We start from the raw sequence: 21,843 nt of genomic DNA on the forward strand, positions 1-21,843 counted from the left end.
CTTAACATAAAATCGCGTGTGCGATTGTTTTCATGGCATTTGGCTCTTGGCATTCAGGTCGGCAGTGTGCGCGATCATTTCATGGCAATTGCATTGTGATGTTAGAATCGGCAACAGTGTGCGTGATTCATTCCTGGCATTCAGGTTGGCAGTGTGCGCAATCATTTCATGGCAATTGCATCGTGATGTTCGAATCAGCAACAGTGTGCACGATTCATTCCTGGCATTGGGCTCTAAGCATTCAGGTCGGCAATGTGCGCGATCATTTCATGGCAATTGCATTGTGATGTTTGAATCGGCAACAGTGTGCGCAATTCATTCCAAGCATTTGATTCGTGGCATTCAGATCGGCAGTGTGCGCGATCATTTCATGGCATTTGCATCGTGAAGTTCGAATCGGCAACAGTGTTCGCGATCCATTCCTGGCAGTTCATTCTTGGCATTCAGATCGGCAGTGTGCGCGATCATTTCATGGCATTTGCATCATGAAGTTCGAATCGGCAACAGTATGTGCGATTCATTCCTGGCATTTAACTCTTGTCATTCAGATCAGCAGTGTGTGCAATCATTTCATGGCCTTTGATTCTTGATGTTCGAATCGGCAACAGTGTGCGCGATTCATTTCTGGCAATTAACTGTATAAGTATAGATCGGCAGTTTGCGCGATCATTTTCATGGCATTTGGTTCTTGATGTTCGAATCGGCAACACTGTGCGTGATTCATTCCAGGCATTTAACTCTTGAATTACAGATCGGCAGTGTGCGCGATCATTTCATTTCATTTGAATCTAGATGTGCGAATCAGCAACAGTGTGCGCGATTCATTCCTGGCGTTTTAACTTTTGAAATACAGATCGCCAGAGTGTGCGATCATTTCTAGACATTGAAATCTTGATGTGCAGTTTGATTAAGGTGCATAATAATTCCTGAACGTTTGAGTCTTGGAACTCTTAATCAGAGTGTGATGTAGCAGTGTTATTCATCATTCTAGTACAGTTCATTCATGCAGAGAAAATCCAGGTGCTCTTTGATTTTTGTTGTAATGCAGTGATTATTCTAAGAACTATTTGCAGAGCGTTCATTGTTCAAAATATGATATGTTAATTCTGGAATGTTCATATGAAACTTTGCATAACCTTCCTTGATTTCCAGGTACCTAGATTCCTGAGGCCTAGTTATAGTGAAGCTTTAGGCCATTCATGTTTTCAGTATAAGTGTTATTTGAAACAAAACTTATTGAAAGTCATTGTGATTAATCTTGCAATTCTGTTGTTTAACTCTTGCTTCCACAGGTCTCCTTCCCTGCTGTTCCCAATCCAAAAACCCATTCCCCCACTTGCCCATTCTTTAACTCTATGTTATAATAACTAGTGGAGTTTGGAGCTGCCAAGAGGTGGACATGTTGGGAACATGCGCAAGCCCCGAGGATCTGGTCTCCTTGACAGAAACTGTGCAATAGACAAGTTGTTTAGGCTTGGCAAGAATTAAGGATTTGAATGTACCCAGCATCCCTGCCCCTGTTAAATTTTATAAATGGCAAAAATATATTAATGCAACTGAAGATCAGCTCGATGGGTAGGTCCGAAATAGAACATTTAACATATCACTGTCACGTCCTGGCAGGAAGGTGATTGTAGCCAGTGGACACAAATGGTTGTCATGCGTGTTTTGTAAACTACACAGGGGGTTTTAGAATGAATAGACCAGACCCTCTCTATGTGTCATCAGAGCCTTCAAGTATAGTAACAACATACAGTGTAGGGAAATTGTGCCAGCAATGGTTAAGAAGTTCATTTCTAGATGCTGTTAAAGAACACCTCAGTCTCCTGTCTAATAACACAGACTTGCAGGATTCCCCGCTAGGCCCCGGATGACAATGTAAAAAGCGCTTCTTATATGCAGTTTATAATGACATTTTGAAACTTGTTCAACAAGAAGCTGCTGCCCGGTTAAGGCAAATAGATCAGGAAAAATTTTAAAAAGCGTTAGCTGTTGTAGATAATGGGAAGAACACCTTGTCTGACCGAATATACACTTTAAACAACATTGTTTCATCTGCAATAGACATTGCACAAAGTGACATGTCATTTTTACAGCTAAGGTCCATTATGCAGCTGGGTTGGACACTACAGGCACTGAAATCTGGTTGCATTCCCTGGCCGGGGAATTCAGACTGGTGTTGGATTGTGTGCAGCCCGTATTTCTGTGCCTCTGGTGCCTTTTTCGAATGTGCACTGAAAGTCTGTCTTTCTACGCTGCACTTACTTTTATTCGATGCTGATCTGTTGATGTCCTTGCTGAGGGCTCATTACCAGACATGTGCATTGAGGCTGTGTTTGCTATGGGAAGCCATCCATGAGCTGCCCTTCGTGGATGATGCAGCTCTTGACTCAACATCGGACACAACATGGAATGCTGCTGCCTCAGCTGGAGGTCAGACTTTATAACATGGGTACTCACAAACATTTCTCTGGGAGGGCCACAAAATACTGTCCGTGACATGCCCGAGGGCCGCACCAATGACTGCGGGGTGATGAAAGGTGGGCGTAGAGGGGTGTGAAGCAAATGCATGGTGTGGACAACAAACAGTGAGAGGGAAAGAGATACTCATCTGGTGGCTGAATTGCATAATGTGAAACCAGAAAACCTGAAAACAGTTCTGGCTTCTCCATTTGACCAAACTGTGTGGTCCTAAGCAATTGGTTAATTTCACTGAGCCTCTTTTTTCTCTGTTACACATATGAAAGCTCCTTGAAATACATGTGTTCAGGATGTGTGCTATACAAACTGTCTCTTGTGTTTTATTTAATAAACTATAATTGTGTTCCAATTATAAAACAATTGAGGCTACAAACAAGGTGCACCTGACATATTACCTGCTCTTGGTTCACTAATGGCATTGTTTTCAGAATGAAGGCAGTGTGAATGTTTCCAAGATCATGTTTGTTCTAATAAATGCCTCGCAGTGTAGTGATGTAATCTGATCTAGAAAGGTAAAACACTCATGCATGTTAATAAAATTGACCTTTTTGAGGTTTGCAGAGAGTTTATCACGTTTTAACATGTCTAGGCCTCGTAGTTAAGGGGTAAATAAAGTATGCCCATTTCACAGCTTTCTGAATGTTCCTGCTCTGTCAAGTGTTTACCAGGAGGCAGCAATTAAAGGTCAGGAGGGCCGCATGTGGCCCCGACCCGTACTTTGAGTATCCCTGCTTTAGAACACGAGTGCTCTTTGGTTTTCCTTGGCACCAATTTGCTCACATCACCACCTGCCTAAGTTGAACATTTCCTTGCTTCAATTGTCCTGGCTGTAATTGGAGATTTTAAAAATGACATTGACTTTTAAATTTGGTTTCATTGGTGCCACTACTAACATTCTAAATTGACCTTTTCCAATATTTCACATTGCTCAAGTGTGTTTTAACTTGTCACAATTGACATGTATGTATATATGTTTTAAAGCATTGCATTTTAGTTGCTTTTTAAATATGAACTAGGCTGTTTTACCACTTCGGAACTGACAAGGGCAGGGTGTTGTAGCGCCATTTTAGTGATGTCTCTGGGAACGTTATTTTAGCAAATGGGCCTGCTGCCTGTGTCCTTTAGCCTAGTACATCTTATTCTATTTCATTTTATCACTTTATAATTGGCCACATTCATGGTGTTGTTTTATTTTCTTAATCTAGTTGTCCGCCTAGGAAAGCATTGCATTTCTTATCACCAAATGTTAGAAATGGGGTCTCTGGTTGGCAGTCAGTTTGCACTCTATCCAAGCAGGGACCCTCACTTTAGTCAGGGTAAGGGATATACACACCTAGGATAACCCCTGCTCACCCCCCTGGTAGCTTGGCACAAGCAGTTAGGCTTATCTCAGAGGTAATGTGTAAAGTATTTGTACAAACACACACTGCAACACAGTGAAAACACCACAAAATCACTTGTTTAGAAAAATAGTCAATATTTATCTGAGTAAAACAGGAGCAAAATGACAAAGATCCTGCATACACAAGCAAAGTTATTAATTTTCAAAGATTAAACTTCAATATAGCGCTTTGAAACACAAATGCTTCAATTTGGTGTTATCACGGCATCGTGACGGAGTTGTCCCCAACAATCCGACACCAATGGCGTGGTCACAGAGTCGCATGGCCCACCAGGTACTGTACTTTTGGTAACGAAGAAACAAGCCGATGCACAGAGTTAAAGAGGTGAGGCAGCTCTGGATCCGGTGTGGCATCAGTTCCTTACTGCGGAGCAGGAGAGGTGAATCGACGTCAGAGTCAAGTGTCACAGGTGTTGGTGACACAGCACTCAGGACTCACAAAGTTGCGGGCCGTCAGCAGGCTGTAGCGACCTCGGGCCTGCGGAGTCAGCTACGTCCATTGTACTCCAGCGGGGACCACGGCTTCAGGTGCAGGCGGCATTGTGGAATCAGGCAGCAGTGTCGGTCCTGGCGTTGTCAGGAGTTGGTGCAACTGTTTTTTCTTGTTTTTCTGCCAGCTTTCACTCCCAGGGCCCCAGAGACTGGAACAGGCACCACCTGGCAAGTTTGGGTCCACAGTAAGTAAACCCAGTCCAAGCCCTTGGAGACACTTCATAAGCAGGATATCAGAAAGCAAAGTCCAGTCCTTTCCCTCTTACACAGAAGCAGCAGCAGCAGGCCAGCACGGCAAAACAACAGACAGAGTAGCAGGTCCTACTCAAGCATCAAGCTCTTCTCCTTGGCAGAGGTTCCTCTTAACCTAGAAGTAATCTAAAAGTCTGTGGTTTTGGGTCCCAACTTATAACCATTTCTGCCTTTGAAGTAGACAAACTTCAAGGTAAGTCACAAGATCCTGCATTGCACAGGCCTGGCCCCAGACACACAACAGGGGATTGGAGACTGCATTGTGTGAGGTCAGGCACACCCCTTTCAGGTGCAGGTGTCAGCTCCTCAATACCCAATCCAGCACAGGAGACTCACCACAATATGTAGGACACTACCCAGCTCACTTTGCCACTGTCTAGGGGAAATTCACAAACAGCCCAACTGTCAGTCTGCCCAAGACATGGATTCTACAAGCAGGCAGAGGCACAGAATGGTTGAGCAAGAGAATGCCCATTTTCTAAAAATGACATTTTCAAAGTGACAATCCATAAACCAGCTTTACCAAAAGATGTATTTTTAAATTGTGAGTTCGAAGACCTGAAAAGCTCTATATCGCTATCTGCTCCCAATGGGAAACTGCACTTAAAAGATATTGAAAGGCAGTCCCCATGTTAACCTATGAGCGGGATAAGCCTTGCAATAGTGAAACCCAGATTTGGCAGTATTTCACTATCAGGACATGTGAAACACACCAGCACATGTCCTACCTTATAAATATGCTGCACCCTGCCCATGGGGCTACCTAGGGCCTACCTTAGGGGTGACTTACATGTAGCCAAATGGAAGGTGTGGACCTGGCAAGTGAGTACACTTGCCAGGTCAAATTGGCAGTGCAGGAGTGCACACACAGACACTGCAGTCTGTGAATTGTTTACAGGGCTACTCATGTGAGTGGCACAATCAGTGCTGCAAATCCACTAGTAGCATTTGATTTACAGGCCCTGGACAACCCTAGTGCAATTTACTAGGGACTTACTAGTAAATCAAATATGCCAATCAGGGATAACCAATCACCAACACAATTTTACACAGGGAGAACTCGCACTTTAGCCACTTTAGCGCTTGTTACCAGTGGTAAAGTGCTGAGAGTATCAAAATCAGCCAAAACAAATTACAGCACAGAGTCCAAACACAGGAGGTCAGAAGGAAAAAGTACAGGGAAACCTCAAAAAAGCTGCCAGGTCTACCAACATTCTTTCACTCTGTGCTTTCCTCAAGACTGCAGCGAGATAGGATTGTTGGCACAAGGGGTACACTGTGTCTCTAACATTCACAGAAACATATGTATTTTTACGTGGGGACATTTTCTGAGAACATCAGTTGATTTATTATAAAAACATTTCCCTGCCCGATGTACTTTAGAGGGAGGTTCCAGGCAGGTGACCATGACTGCATGCTGTTTGACTTTGTTACAGCCGCTTGCTGAGACCACTCGTTCCCTGACCCATATGGGAATGGTGTCTCTGTAGATGATAGGCTTCCTCACTACTATCATACTCAGGAATGGGGGATGATGTCTTCCTAGGGGGAATGCTGAAGGGCGGATTAGGGTTTATCCTGCTGTGCACTAATATAGCTTAGGTAGGAATTGCATATATTGTGCATAGTGACAATATGGTGGGACTTGATCCTGTGTTTCACTTTTCTTGTCACCATTTTGCTTCTAGTATGTTTCATCATTCTCGTTATTGCATTTCATGGCATTTTATCTAAGATGCAGCTGATTCAATAAATCTTATTGAACCATTTTCTGCTTCTGTTTGTCTTTGCATGTGTGGGACTAATGTAACCGAGAGACAAGGATGAGATTTGATCCACCACGATTTCCCTGAGAAGTCATACTGTCATGTGCTCGGTTGCCACAAATTGTCCCTGCTCTTGTGCAGAGATGAGGCGCTGCTAGCTGGCCGGAAATGGATTAGGCTGACAGTTGGCACATGGTGTGGGATTGGACTCAGTTCCCCACAATTCAGGTGATGGTGCTGCCCATATCCAGTATTGGTACAATGAGAGCCAACGCGACATTGCTAAGCTCTGTCCCCCCCATCAAGCCGGTTAATGGCCCATTAAGGTCCATCAAGTCACACCTACACTCACATTGTAGATTCTAGAGGGAATTCACAATGTCCAGCTGTCACCCAACTCAGATGTATATTCAAAGGCAGGCAGAGGCACAGAATGATTAGAGTAATAAAATAAAAGATTTCTAAAAGTGTCATTTTCAGATTTACAATTTACAATCTGACTTTACCATGAGTTGGGATTTTAAATTGTGAGTCCAGAGACACCAAATTCCACATTTCTTTCCTTTCCCAATTGGGAGTTACACTTAAAAGATGTCTTAAGGCAATCACAATATTATCCTATGGGAAACTTAGGGCTTGCAATAGTAAAAAAAATGAATTTAGCAGTTTGTCAGTACCTGAACATGTTAAACTTAAATGTACATGTCCAACTTTTTAAATACACTGGACCATGCCTTCGGGGCTAACTAGGGCCTATCTTAGGGGTGACACATGTAATAAAAAGAAAGGTTTGGGCTTCGTAAGCTTGGTAAGTGGGTGTACTTGCCAGGTCTAACTGGCAGTTTAAACCTGCACACATAGGCTCTTCAGTGGGATGCCTGAGTCAGGTTTAAAGTGCTACAGTAGTGGGTGGCACAATCAGTGCTGCCGTCCCACTGGTAGCATTTATTTACAGGCCCTGGGCACATGTAGTGCAGTTTACTAGGGACGTACAAGAAATTAAATGTGCCAATTGTGTTTAAGCCAATGTTACCATGTTTAGAGGAGAGAGCACATGTATGTTAGTACTGTTTAGCAGTGGTAAAATGCCAAGATTCCTAAAACCAACACAAACAGGGTCAGAAAAATAGGAGGATGAAAGTAAAATGTTTGGGGATGACCCTGCAAAAAGGGCCAATTCCAACGCTATTAAATGTTCTTACTCCAGCAGTGAACTCTAAGTCATCCTCGCATCTGGATTCTCAACTATTGAAGGTGGACCGTAGTATTTGGTTCCTGGACTGTATCCTGGTCATATGGGGGTTAGTCCCGGCCTCTCCTCTTTAGTACCCCAGATTATTGGGGTTATCAATCAGTCTACTGCAGACCAAAGTTTCTTACTGCACACCGTCCACCATTTTGTATCTCCAATATGCTTATCAGGTGTTCCTTCTCTCTCTACCTCCCTTCCCTTATTTCCCTTGTACACTCAATTTAGGTTTTAGAATTCATTACAGATCTCATTAGACTAAAAGGGGAAGAAGTGGGGTTAGCTTGTGAGTCCCTGGCCTGAATCCCATTGAAACCCTGAGGATGCTCTAGGTCTAATTTGAGTTTACTCTTGTACAGTTCTGGTTTTGCTACAGGTTTCCAAATTTGGAAACAATATGTTGCAGCTATTGTTAAAGTATAGAAAATACTGGCCACTGTCGTTAGTTTTGCCAATGCTGACACAATTTTTAAAGCATTGTGTTTTGGCAAATCCAATATTGATGGCAGAGAGGTGGCAGGAGAGGGTTGATGGTAGAGGTTCAGGAAAGGGAGAGAAAGCTTAGGAGAAAGGATAGAAAGCTGGCTGAGGGGACAGAAAAAGATGGAGAAGGGGAATAATAAAGCATGACATTGAGCCGCAGCAATACTTGGTATCAGAGGTAGGGGAAAACCAAGCGGTGAGGTGGGGGATTTTGAGGTAGTGAGGGAAAGATCACAAGCGTAGGCTTGAGGTAGAGAGCATGTGGAGGGAGCAGGGCATACACTCCCACATGGTGCTAAATCACAAAGGTTAAAAAAAAGGTTTCCTGACTCCCTCAGTGGAAGGATACAACTTATTAAATCAAAAGTAAGGGTAAATAGGAAATGCTACAGAGCCACATACAAGAATAGGGTGCAAAGTTATTGAGTCAGGAGTAGTGAATTGCAATGGACAAGAAAGCCATCCAGTCTAGAGCAAGCAGATGATTCAAAACCCACTCTGTGTAGTATTGTGCACAATGATCTTGGAGAGAGACAGCTGTCTGTAGCAAGACCGCAAAAATGATATAATTTCCCATTAAATTGTAAAGATATTTATTTGGCAGTTAATTTCCTAAGATACTTTAGAATCTGAATCTGGCAATCACATGCATAGTTAATGTAGGTTTGCATTTTATTTCAGCAGGGTGCTTTCATTTTGCACAACATAGAGTTTGTTTTGATACTGCCTCTTTCTTCAGTGCACCAATATAAATCATTAATGACGCAAACTTATTGTTTTGCAATGTTCATGATACATATACTTGGGTTTTGCTCTGTTTAGTATCTGGCCGGTGCTTATGTATCTGCTCCAGTTGACGGAAGAACTGAGCAGGATACTTTCTCTGGTGAGCAGCAATAGGAAAAGAGCAGACAGGAGCACAGGCAGTCTTCGGATGGTAAGATCTGAAACACAGTGTACTTATCTTCCTACATATGATAACAAGCATTTGCATATCAATAGGTCTCACATTTTCTTGAGTTAGAGCTATTGGCATTGTAAATTCATAACAGGACTTTTTTTGCCACATAAATTGGTCAACCGTGCCTCATAATTTCGTCTTCTCCTGCCATTTAATTCCTCTGGCCCTGCATATACCTAAAGCACTTCCATTTAACTTCTTCCTCTATCTGCAGCAAAAAATGAAAATGCTGCTATTTAGCTCCTAATTTAAATCTATTTCCAATAGAATACCACTATCACCACCCCACCATTAGAGTTGCTGGCTGGCTAACAGTACGATGTAATCATGCAGAGACTGCCAGTGAACATAAAAGGGACGCCCAGCTGTCTCAATTTATTCACCAGCAACTACGAGGCTATCAAATTATTTCAACCTAGGGAGACATGCGACTAAAAAGCCTGCTCTGTTCTTTAACCCTGATGACATCACAGGACTGGAAACTTCTTCCGCCTTTAGTCCCTCAACAGCCTCTCATTTGCGTGTAAAGGGCTAAAAAGGTTGAGGGGTGTAAAATGTACAGAGTAATGAGGGTTCGCAACAGCTTCGTTGAGCTTGCTCCTGCTGCTGACTTTATTGACTCTGGACTCAAGTGTACTGAGTGTAGTGCTGCAGGGTGGCAGCTACTACCTCTAGCGACCCCTGAGAGATGCCTAGGGGGGAATTCACACTGGGTGTAAAACTTTGACTCTATTATTTCTTACCAGATGCAGCATGCCAAAAGTAACTCGGATTAAAATAGAGGTATCTTCCATAAAGTCTGAAAGAGCTAGAATTGGAAATAAAACCAACTTTTTCTTTCCTGTCACCTGCAGATTAGTGTTGTAATTGGAGAACACAGCACAGCTTTGTGAAACTTCACGCAGCAGTCTTTTGCATGCAAAGTAACCCAAAAGCGCTTGAAGGGGAAGGGGAGAAATCGGAGTTACAGCAGGGACAGGATATCTCCAGCCCCATGGTTCAAATCACCCCACCCCTCCCAAAAAAAGTGGAACACTCTCAAGACCTTTGCCTACCATCGAGATACAGTAGTAACACCCAACCCTCACCTCCGGAAGGGCAGATACGAATAGGACTTCTGAACCTTAATCATCTGACGGGAGTCAATGGAGAACGTCGTCTGCTCCCAGCTTGGTAAAATGTCGAAACAAGTAAAAATATTTGCCACCAATGAAAGGGCCGTGTGGGGCTCCAGAGCACAGTACCTGAGTGCAATGTGGTGCAGCCGCCTCCCGTGGTGGAAGTGGAAGCCGGGGCTGCCCCGCTGCTGCTCATTCATCTTCAGCCTGCACCATGAGGTCACAAGGTCTCTTGCTGGATTAGAGGATTGGGGGGGAAGGGCTGTTTGGCAGGGGCGGCTGGGCTCTAAAGCCCTGACCTCTCTCGGCACAACTCTGGGGGAGAAACTGAATAATTTTGTTTAGCTGTAACTGGTGCTTTTGAAAAGCTCTCCACTACCCGATGGAGTTTGCGCCACATGAAAGTTTAAAGCACCATGGAGCGCAAAGGGAACAGACTAAAGAAGCAAGCAGGCCTCGCCCTCGGTGTCCACAAAGACCAAATGTGACCTAGATAACAGCCTGATTTATAGTCTTGTTTATATCTAAGCTAAACTCAGAGCAAGAATGCTCTGCAAATGAAAAGGGAAGCTTCCCTGGACATGAGCAGGAAATGAAGTAAAAAAAAAGTCCCCTACAGACCAGAGAAACAGAACAAAATGTAATTATATAGAAGTTGGTCCCTACTCCCACACAGAAGAAGGAGGGACAAAGAGGCATGACTGACCACTAGCAAGCAAGGATTTTTAAATGACACTTACACTGGAATAGCTGGAAGCCCACAGAAGTATACTTAAGTATACAAGAGGCCATACACTTACGCTCGACCTAAGAAGGCCATTTCACTGAGTTACAATTATTGTCAGTATTGTTAATGGGAGCATTCACACTGTTTGAATCTTTCAGTTATCCTGTGAATCGAGTATCACATAAATAAACCAAACAACACATTAACTCATATTAGACTTACTAATGTATTACACTACACAAAATCAAAATCTAGTCAGCTTGAAGTCTGATGTAAGAGTTTTTTCCATAGCTGTTGGTGGGGACATAAACACAGCAAGGAGCCTTGGGGTTTTCATCAACCCACTTATGAAAATGGAAACATTCATAACCCACACAGCTTCAAAGTGCAATACCGAATGCTTAACATAGGGTCATTCAAATACATATCTTCTTCTACGCAGCCAAGATACTTGTCAACTTACGAGCAGTCACAAACCTGGGCTACTGTCAAAGTTACTACTCAGACTCCAGGTCTAGACAAGATTGTACACTTTTCCACATACATACAGCCATACTCCCATGCTGCCAGCTCATCACCAAGCTGGCCGTCTCTCCTCCAAAAACAGGGCCCTATGCACCTTAATTACACCAGTTAGGAATTATTTGACAAATACTAACATCTTGCTTATACTGTATAATTGTATGGCGATAAACCATTCATTTATTGACATACACTTCATTATAATTATTTGTATATTATTTGTTGATTGGTAAAATGTTACTTATTGTTACATGAAAACGTTACTAAGGCTAACTAAACTTTAATTCACACTTTGATTGTCACATTTGTTTGATGTTATGATCATCACTTCGCCCTAACTGTTCTATGTACTTTTATTGCTGCATTTGTAAAACATGTTTGATCAAGCTGTTGTTAAACAAATAAATAAATAAATACATACAACAAATGTATGGGATGCCTGCTAATCACGCACACAGATAGACGGGTGTGTAATTCTGGGCCTGGATAAGATCCATGAATTTGAATGAATGCATAGATACTGAAATATGGGTATGCATTTGTGGTTGCAGACTTCTTAACTTGCCACTTGGGGCTCATATTTGAGGGGGGGCAGGAAGGATATGGGGCTGTCTTCCCTACGAAGTATGTAAAGTATGGAAGCAGATGGCCAAGATGGACTGCAGCAGCTGGGCTGTCCTGCTCTGCAATGCATGAGTTAGCCACAGATAGGACATCAGGTAGATAGCACAACAATGTACCTGTAGGCAGGAAGAAAGGAAGATATAAGCACGTGTGGCGGAAGCAGATTCCTATGTGATTAGAAATGCCTGAAACATTGGGAAAGGTGTATTTTTGAAGGGCTGTGGTTGAGGAGAATTCACCCTAAGGTCTGGAATTTGCCAGCAAACTTGCAGCAAATCAGTTTATCCTCTCCAGCTGTGCTGTGCGCAAGTGACCCCAAGCCAAGGGGGGCAAGTAACAGACAAGGTATTCCTTTGGGGAGGACTCTGAGAGCCACTGGGGTTCTCCGAGGGCTCAGTGGTCTGCCCAACTCCATGACACTCACAAGCAGACTCGTCAGGCCACTAAAGTAGCAGCCTGTCCTCAACAGACACGAGACAGGGAGCATGGACAGTCAAAACGGACACATGTAGGCAGTAAGTAGGCAAACTGCTGCAAGTCAACACTGTAGAGCTGCTGACCCAGGCGGGAATCTTTAGTGTATCAGTTGGGACCAATACAGGGCCTGCTCCTCACGACCATTGGCAAAAGCTCCGTGCTGTCTAGAAGTACAATTTAGGCATTGGCTGACTACATACCTTTCATGCACTTGTTTCCACCTCATCACTGATTATAATATCACTTCAGAGGAGGCACAAGACCCTTCCGGTTATTTACTCTAAGAGGGATAGGATGCTTCCCTGCCTATGGTTATGAGAGGAGGTGGGAATGTTTTGTCACGTGGGGATGAGTGTAAGTCACAAGGGCTATATATTATGAGGTACCAAGGGATTATGCACCATCACAAAGCTTTTTTGGGAGATATAGTTGTGCTTAGGTTTTGCTGCTTATTTCATGCCGTGTTAGGAAGCATTATGTACGTAAAGGTATAGCTCCTCTCCTACTGTGTATGTATTACTGCACTAGCTTGAGGCTCACATGGAGAGTTTCCTGGACTCCTCTTGCCACAATGTATGATAGTTTGTATCCGGAAATATACCTAATACAGCAGACCACAATGTGAGGTCCTCCTGTACAGGCCAAAATTCCAGGTACACTGCTTGAGAGATTGGGGGTGGGAATGTTAGGAAACTAAGACTACAGGAGCAATAGATTTGTTGAGTTTCTTATTTTGTGGGGGAACATTATTTTGTGTGTTTGACTTTGCAGTTTAGCTTTTATGCTTCATCTGGCTTTTTCTAGCGAGATCCCTGGTCAGTTGAAATGACAATTGCCTTTGACTCTTTTGCTGTCCTGCCTGCTATTTTGCGTTAAATGTTCAGTCTGACCTGTCAAGGTGGAACAAGGACAGTCCACTCTGATGCTGTTCTTGACTTATTCATCCAGAGGCCACCTTAGCATCCTTTCTATGTAAGAAACTATGGTAGGAGATGGATTCGACTGCATGAATCTAGGCTGCACAATTTCATCTGGAAAGATCACCCTTATTCTTTTTACGGGGTTATAATATAAACGGTCTGACAGATGGTCAGTGGCACCATTTGCCGCCTCTGAACTTTTTGTCTTTTTAGGGGGTATGAGCTTTGGTTTTTCTGAGGATTATCAGTATCACCTACTTCATTATAAGAGCAACCAGTTCCTCCATCATGATGTTGAACAACAATTAGGTCAGGGAAGTCTTGTTATCATTGAAAAGCGGTCCTCTTACTCTCTCTCTGTCTGCCTGTGTTTTTTCAAAAACTGCTTCCCTGAGCTCTTCCATTTAGTTATCTAACCTGTCTGATTTTAGCTCATCTAAATACTTATGCAGTCCCTCTATTCCCCCAGTGAGCGGTTCTGACAGCGCTCCAAAATTCTAATGTAAAGGTTTAAGGGTTACATCATCTTGCACTTTCACATTAATAATCTGGGAGCAATGGCCCCCAATTACTAAACTAGATATGGCTTAATCTGAAATCGGAGGCTGCCTATCTGCTATGGTGGTCCGACAACCCCACAAGTACTTGACACCCTCTCAGAGTGAAAAGGCTTGCTGCCAGCCATGCTGTGGTATACACATCAAGTTAGGAAAAGATACTATTAAATGACATCAAAGACTTAACTGGCTAACATCAGTTTTGTACACAAAACACTTGATAAGTGCAATGAAAAAACCATTCGCCCGTGACTAATATTGAAGAGCACTTTTCTATCATAAAGCAGCAATAGAAAGAGGAAGATATGGTGGAAAAAGATAATGTTGTGGACTGTTGGATATACTCAGTGGGGGTAGGTTATCACGTTTATAGTCCTAACTCCTGGTTCTAGGGAATTGCAGTTTTCTATGTGTCTGCTTGTTATTTCCTGCTGAATAAATGCAATTTAAAAAGAAAGCATAATCCTCACCTCAGTGGCTATCATAGGATCAGCTTGCATAGCACCGTTGCTGTTAAAAGTACTATTTATTCAGTCTACCAGAATTATTTCTGAAATACTAGCAAGATGGTGTTCAGATGTGCCACATTTTGCCATGAATACAGAATGTTAGCGCTCTCGTTATTAATTGCAACTCTGAGGTGTTGTAGCTGCAGTAGAACACTGAGGAATAAAAAGATTTCTAGCTTACGCGTCAAGAATTTTCAATTCTATTAAGGACACGGAGGTGAGGATTATGCTTTGTCTTTCTTTTACTGTTCCAAACAGCAGCCAATAATGTAACAGTAAACAAAAAACATCAATACCCATGAAGCACAGTAATAGTCACATGGTCCAATCATATCACAGGACCTATATCTATAAAAGCCATGACCTCAACAGTCACTTCCTCTTTCTTTGTAACAGTCAGATAAGAATCAAACACTGAAGGAAACGAAACTCCTTACAGAATAACAGTCCATGGAAACCTCTGAGCAGACCAACAACATGGTCCCAGAACCACCAGCGACCAGAACAAGCTGCAACCTCAACCTTCACCTCCACGAACAGGAAGTTCAAGAACTGTACTCCTGCAGCTCAAGGCATGAACCACGAATCACGGATCTGCTCCTAAAAGAGATAAAAAATTGCCAGTAATATCTTTGTTGGAGATAACATCCACTTACAATCTATACATTGTCATAATACACCCGGGCGGGAAATACAAAAACATATCAAAAATCCTTTGAATGCTATCATCTACATAAAGGCCCTCATTACAACCCTGGCGGTAAATCCCGCTTACCGCCGTGCTGAAGGCTGCCAACATACCGTGGCCGCAACGGAAATCCACTACAGGTATTACGACCCACATCTCGTAATCTGCCACAATACAGACACCCACACAAGTCCGCCACACCAAAGGTCATTGATAAACTGGCGTTACTAAAACCCACACCATCATGCCAACAGGAATACGCCCACACTATCACGACCCACGAATCAACGCAGCAGTCTTTCAACCGCGGTAATCCATTGGCGGTACACACCGCCGTGCTCAAAATACACACAAACTTACAAAACACAACCACATTGGACAATTCAAAATACACACACCTGATACACATACACACACCACACCCACACACTCACAACACTATAAAACACACACCCACATTACCCACAACCCTTTACAACAACATTTTTGTGAAGAAGCAGAGAGAGAGAATAGCAAACACTACAGCAGCATCCACAAGCACACAATACCATCACTCATACAACATCCACGCACCTCAAACAACACACCCCAACACAACACATCACACAGCATAACAAACATCACCTCACACATTACCCACACCACATCATGGCACCTCAAAGACACCCCAGGTTTTCTAAAGAGGAGCTCAGGGTCATGATGGAGGAAATCATCCAGGTAGTGCCACAGCTTTTCGGATCACAGGTGCAGCACACCTCCATTGCTAGGATGATGGAGCTATGCCAGAGAATCGTCGACTGGGTCAACGCAGTGGGACAGCACCCAAGAACACAGGATGACATCAGGAAGAGGTGGAACAACCTATGGGGGATGGTGCGTTCCGTGGTATCCAGACACCAGGTAGCAGTACAGAGGACTGGTGGTGGACCCCCACCTCCTCCCCCACAACTAACAACATGGGAGGAGCAAGTCTTGGCAATACTGCATCCTGAGGGCCTCGCAGGAGTAGCAGGAGGACTGGACTCTGGTAAGTCATATCTTAACTACCATATCCCCCACCCCACCTGCATGCCATCACATATCCCCACCCTCACCCTCACCCCCATCACTCCAACACCTCACATATGCCCCACTATCACAACCCACCCATCCCAATACCAAGCCCTGCATGCAACACCAAAGCATGGACACCCATTACCAAAGCATGTCCAGTACAGATACCCACACAGACCCCAAAACACTAATCACACAATGGCAAACACCCCAATGCAAGCACAGGAGTAGAGGGTAACTCACCCAATGCACAAGATGGCACACACAGATACAATAACTATGCATTTACACCCCAACAGGACCCCTACCCAATGTCACCGGACAGGAGGTGCCAGACATATCCAGTCCCCCCACAGAAGAGGCCCACAGTGACGACAGAAGCTCTGCACGTCTTGATCAAGATGACCAGCCCGGCTCATCAGGGACCTCAGTACAGTTGGTTCCCCTGCCACTGTCACAAACCATCCTCCCCCCTCGTGTAACACCAGCACAGCACCCACCTAGCGGGCCCATCCCTCTGCCCCCAGGACACATCTATCAGCAGTGTGTCCATCACTGCAGGAGCCCCAGGCAAACCCACCAACCCAAGACAATCCGGGACCTGGGGTCAGTGGGCACACGGGTCAGGGGACAGAGGCACAGGACAACAGGGAAGCTGGGAGGACTGCTGTGCAACAGGGGGAGGACAGGTCCAGGGAACCCACTCTCCACGAGGCACTCTCCAACATCATGGGAGCATACCATCATTCCCAGCAGACCATGGGCACGGTACTGGCCAAGTTTCAGGAGACCCAGCGGCTGCAGGAGGAACACTACCTGGGGATCAGGGAGGACTTGAAGTCCATCAACACCACCCTGGTCACCATTGCAGGGCTGCTGGCAGACCTGGCCAACACCATGAGGGACACAGTGGCACACAAACCGGCCCCTGACACTAGCCTGAACGATGAACAGCCCTCCACCTCCACCGGCGCTAGTGGACAGGAGGTCCTGCCACAGGAACAACAGGCCACCAGCACCCCACCCCCTGCAGAAGGAGAACCAGCCCGCAAATGGTCCCTGAAGTCCAGGCACAAGACAGAGAACATTGCCAAGACCCCCACCAGGAAATAAGACTCTCCTGATTGTCACCCTTTTGTCCCACTTTGTCACCCTGACAACTTTGAACTGCCATTACTCCACTTCCTATTCTCCCTTGGACAATGCATCTGTGAGACCAAGAGGCTGAACTCTACCATTGACATTCCTCCACCATCACCCCAGCCCATTGCACAACCCCCTCCACTGATTAGCACAGAAATAAACACCCTTGAATCACATATCAATCTGGAGTCAGTCTGTACTTTCACAAATGTGTAATTGCAACCTCTCAGAAATATAGCAATTTCAATGTTCATGTTCACATGCCAATGTTACACATTTGTTGGGCAGCAGTAAACATAGCAGAGGGCACAAAGTGGGACCCAGATCTGTGAAATGGAAAGACAAAGGGGGTTATTCCAACTTTGGAGGAGGTGGTAATCCGTCCCAAATGTGACGGATTTACCACCAGCCGTTTTACGAGTTCCATAGGATATAATGGACTCGTAATACGGCTGGTGGTATATCCGTCACTTTACCGTCACTTTTGGGACGGATTACCACTTCCTCCAAAGTTGGAATAACCCCCAAAGTGACATGTCAGGGTCCATACACAGAGGTAAAAAGGCAGATTTATGCAATGTCCTACAGTAGTATGACATGTGAGAAGCAGTGCCATCCTCTTATCTGTGTCTCACTGGAAGTATTGCATGATGATGTTGTTTCGGTTGTCTATATCTTCTTCTTCTGCCTCCTCTTCTTCACTGTCCACAGGCTCCACAGCTGCCACAAGACCAACATCAGGCCCATCCTCCTGCAGCAAAGGCACCTGGTGTCGCAAAGCCAGGTTGTGCAACAGACAGCATGCCACGATTATCTGGCACACCTTCTTCGGTGAGTAGTACAGGGAGCCACCTGTAAGATGGAGGCACCGAAATCTGGCCTTCAGGAGGCCGAAGGTGCGCTCTATTATCCTCCTAGTTTGCCCTTGTTCCTCATTGTAGCGTTCCTCCGCCCTTGTCCTGGGATTCCGCAGTAGGGTCAGTAATCATGACAAGTTGGGGTAACCAGAGTCACCTGCAAATATCAAGGGACAACTGTTAGACATCCTCCAACCCTTAGGGACTCTCCCATACCCAGACACCTATGTCAACTGTATTGAGACCTTGGGCTCACCTATTAGCCACACCCGGTGCCTCTGGAGTTGCCCCATCACATAAGGGATGCTGCTGGCCAGGAAATGGAGTACTGACAGGACCTGCACTAGAGGGGGGATTCCTGTGGGATGGCAGATAGCTGACAGCAGGTCTGGCTCCAACTGGGCACACAGTTCCGGGATAGTGGCATGATCAAGTCTGAAGGGGATAATGATGTGTCTGTCTTCCATTGTCGACAGGTCCACCTGGGGTCTGTATACCGGAGGTTGCCGCCATCTCATCACCCTCCCCAGCGGACGTGCCCTATGGAGGAGAAGGGTGAGCAGAGGGTCATACACCACATTGGTTTCACAAGGCTGTTTAGCACAATTGTGATATAATCAGTGTGTGCCTTTGTCTGTCCGTATTCCTGGCCAAAAGTGCTGTGATGCAGTTAGTTGGCCTGCCATGTGGCCCCCTGAAATGGCGGCTGCCTGTCCTGTAAGGAGGGACAAGGGGAAATGAGGTAACTGCACTGGCGTTGTGCAGCATCGTGGTAGGCGGTCGAAGACTGCTGCACATTTCAGCATTGGTTATCATTGGGCCCTATGGGTTCCAGGAGCCAATGACGATATACACGGTATGATGATGTGATGGTGCGCACCGCCACGGACATGACCGCCATTTTCTATCTGTTCACTCACTTGATACCTGACCTTTAACAGGAGAGGACCTACAGTGCAAGTGCTGCTGTGCCTGAGTCTGGAAGCGACAATGGCTACAGTGTCTGGGGAAAGGGCCCCTGCCTTCACTGCGGAGGAGTTGGAGAAACTGGTGGATGGGGTCCTCCCCCAGTACACGCAACTCTACGATCCTCCATACAAACAGTAAACTGTGTGCATGGTGGATGGCACATGAATGTATGGAGTGTCATGGATGGAAGAGACGGGGGCACAGGCCAGCATGTGAGGATGGTGAGTGCATGTTTTTCTGGGCCAGGGTGGGAGGATGGTGGCCAATGAGTAAGAAGAACTGGACGGGGGAGTAACATCCATTCTTACTTCACTTTTCCTCTAGGTCAGCGCCCACCAGAAGAAGGGTATTTGGCGTGCCATCGCCAAGGAAGTGCGGACCCTGGGGGTCTACCATAGATGGAGCACCCACTGCCACAAAAGATGGGAGGACCTGCGCCGCTGGAGCAAGAAGACGGCGGAGGTCCAGCTGGGGATGGCCTCCCACAGTGGAAGGGGTGCCCATCGCACCATGACCCTCCTGATGTACCGGATCCTGGCGGTAGCATATCCTGAGATGGATGGGCGCTTGAGAGCATCACAGCAGCCACAAGGGGGTGAGTACAGTCTCATTCAGCTGACTCTGCACGCTTTATGAGGTGTCTGGCTGGGGGAAGTGGGCTGTGGGTTCCCCTAGGCCAGGGCAGATGCACCAAGGTAGATCCATTGTTTTGCAGGCTCAGTGCCACTCCAACCCCAAAGGTGGTAGTGGCCCTCTACACCCAGTCAGGCTCCTGTGGTTTCCAGGTGTGCATCAAATGGTTCTAGGCAGAGTCCCTCATGGGCATGTGCTTTTACCCTGCACTGTTAGGGCATGGCCTAGTGCATAGGGCTGCTCCTTGTGTGTTGTGTCCGCCAAAGGTAGTGGTGTTGCAGGCATTGACCATGTGTCTCTTCTGTCTCCCACCCCCCTTTTTGCTTTGTCACCCTGTCCTTGTGTGCACTACCATCATCTGGCGGAGGAGCATTGGCACCGGAGACAGAGGGAGCTGCAACCCACGTGGCCCAGGAGGGTGAATTTACGGAGTCTGAAGGCACCAGTGGGACAGAGGGCGAGGGGAGTTCCACGACGGGGACAGGAGCAGACACCAGCGACAGCGACTCCTCCTCTGATGGGAGCTCCCTTGTGGTGACGGGCACCTCTGTGCCCACCGCAATAACAGGTACAGCCGCCACCCCCCCTACCAGCACCGCCCTCCCAGCAGCCCCTCATTGAGTTTCCTGTGCCCGCTCACCCAGGAAGGTGGGCATCTCCTTCACCCCAGGCATCTCAGGCCCTGCCCCAGTCAGCCCTCCTGCCCTCAGTGAGGAGGCTATTGACCTCCTGAGATCCCTCACTGTTGGGCAATCAACCATTTTGAATGCCATCCAGGGTGTTGAGAGGCATTTGCAGCAAACAAATGCATACCTGGAGGGCATTCATTCTGGCGTGGTAGCCCAACAGAGAGCATTTCAGGCTCTGGCCTCAGCACTGATGGCAGCCATTGTCCCTGTGTCCAGCCTCCCCCCTCCAACTTCCACCTCCCAGACCCAATCCCCTGTACCTCAGCCTATCCCAAGCACACCATCAGACCAGCATGCACACTCATCAACACACAAGAGTGGACATGGCAAACATAAGCACCACACATCCCACAGGCACTCACACAAGCACCAGACCCATGCAGACACACCAACATCCACTGCCTCCACTGTGTCCCCCTCCTCCACGTCCTCCTCCTCCCTCCCTGTCTCGTCTCCACTCACACCTGCATGCACTACATCCTCAGCCACTACCTCCATCACCAGCATGCCCATCACCACACACTGCTCATGTGCACTCACAACCCCCACTACCATGCACACGTCCCCTGTGTCCTCTCCCAGTGTGTCTGTGAGCCCTCCTCCCAAACTACACAAACGCAGGCACACACCCACCCAACAGCCATTCACCTCACAACAGCCTCCGGCCCATGCACCTTCACCCAAATTCAGCAGACATACACCTCCTACAACCACTACCTCTTCCTCCACTCCCAAACCCCCTCCATCTTCCTGTCCCAGTGTGTCTAAAAAAAAAATCCTGGCTAACATTGACCTCTTCCCTACACCTCCCCCCCGTCCTTCCCCTAGGGCCAGGATGTCCAGGTCCCAGCCCAGCACCTCAGCCACCAAATCCTCCAGCCCTGTGGTCTCAGCAAGTCCTGTAACATCGCGGGCAGCACCCATCAGGGCTGCCAGTGTGCCACGTAGCGAGGCCAAGGATCTGCCCATTCCGCCACCTGCCAAGGTGAAGAAGGGGCCCACATTCCGTAGGGAAAAGCCGCACCAACCACCCAGCAAGGCCTCCTCCAAGCCAAAAGGGGACAGTGCCAAGGGCCCAGCAGCGACATCCAAGGTGGGGAAGGGACACAAGGCTAAGGGGAAGTCAGCACAGGGCACGGAGCCTCCGGCTGAGGGACTAGTGTCACCCCGTCTGGCAAACAGAACAGCAACGTGTACGGCGGTGGACACCGCCACCTGCACGTCTGCTGCCTCAGCAACAGTCCCCAGCATCATCCCCAGTGGGCAGCCGT

Source organism: Pleurodeles waltl, chromosome 2_2 (genome assembly GCF_031143425.1).
Source record: "Pleurodeles waltl isolate 20211129_DDA chromosome 2_2, aPleWal1.hap1.20221129, whole genome shotgun sequence".
NCBI classification, from domain to species: Eukaryota; Metazoa; Chordata; class Amphibia; order Caudata; family Salamandridae; genus Pleurodeles; species Pleurodeles waltl.